Source organism: Limulus polyphemus, unplaced genomic scaffold, assembly GCF_000517525.1.
Source record: "Limulus polyphemus unplaced genomic scaffold, Limulus_polyphemus-2.1.2 Scaffold1474, whole genome shotgun sequence".
In the NCBI taxonomy this organism is placed as follows: Eukaryota; Metazoa; Arthropoda; class Merostomata; order Xiphosura; family Limulidae; genus Limulus; species Limulus polyphemus.
Window position 1 is genome coordinate 54,259 of NW_013667084.1, and position 1,380 is coordinate 55,638.

Consider the following 1,380-nt stretch of genomic DNA (forward strand, 5'->3'; position numbering starts at 1 on the left):
AACTGGCAATCATGAATTGTCTGATTATTCAGAAGCTACTTAAATAGTAGAACTGCTTGAGTAGGCCCCATCTAACCAGGTATTAGATTGATTATTTAGATGATTACAAAATTATCTAGATATAACCAATTAGTAAGGGTAGTAAATTCTAACAGCGAAAGTAGTCAAAATTATAGACAAAATTATTAGGCATAGAAAGTTCACGAAGGGACACACATAACAGACTGTGATCCGAAAAGTGAAACGAACGACGTATGAGTGAAGTATTGTGACTTAGTGAACTGAACGAGTATGAATAAACTGAAGTGACCTAGTGAACAATTACGAACAAGGATTGGACAGAAACACCAAGCAAGTGTGTGACTATGGTGAACGAAAGAACAAGTGAATACGTGTGTTATGCGTGTTATGCAAACTATCCATGTATGTTTAATGACTAAGTGTAAATAATTGTAGGAAAATCATGCCACGGCCCAAGGCAGCAATCGTGGAAGTTGAAGGTTTTAAAGTCAACGGGTTATATATAATCAAGGAGATGGCGGTCATGGATTGTAAAACAGGGTGGACAGACGTGTATTGTTTCCGACCTCCTTTTCCCGAGGATCGTCGTCTCGTCCTCTGGTGCACCATGTACCTGCATGGGCTACGGTGGGAAGACGGGGATCACTCCACGACGGACTTCATATGGGTGCGCCAGGAGATAAGGCAAAAATACGGGAAGTTGTACACGAAGGGAAAAGAAAAAGCGCAGCTATTAAAGCATTATCTGAATGTACCCTGTGTAGATATGGAGGACTACGGCTGTCCCGCGTATCGAAGAATGACGTGCTCCACCCCAATATCTGCACTTATCACCGATATCCCCAAGAACACTGCTCATATTGGAAGGTGTGCGCACTTAGAGAATGGGTCATTAGTAGTGGACCTGAGGTTTTTGAGAAATTTAAGGACATGTTATAATTCTAATGAATTATGTATGTCTTATAACCATATATACCCTATATATAATCATGTATAATCTTCCCTATATAAGAATATGTTAACATGTAACTTTAACTCTATATCTGGGATAGTGTTGTAAAGATGTAATTGAATAAGCATAGCTGATATAGAGACATGGAGAGAATGAGTTGGAGCAGGAATTTTGTTAGGAATAACAAAATTCTTCCGAAGAAAGGAGGGATGAAGGCAAAGGGAAATTTTTGAGGAAATTTCATCCATTGCTTCTATGAATTTGAATATTATAACAATAATTAAATAAGATATAATTGAAAATGAAGATTTTAAGAGTTAAATAAGAGTACACAAGTTGAAGGACATATAACAAGTCAACAAGTCGAAGGACATATAAAAAACTAAAGAGGACAAGGAGATGCCTGT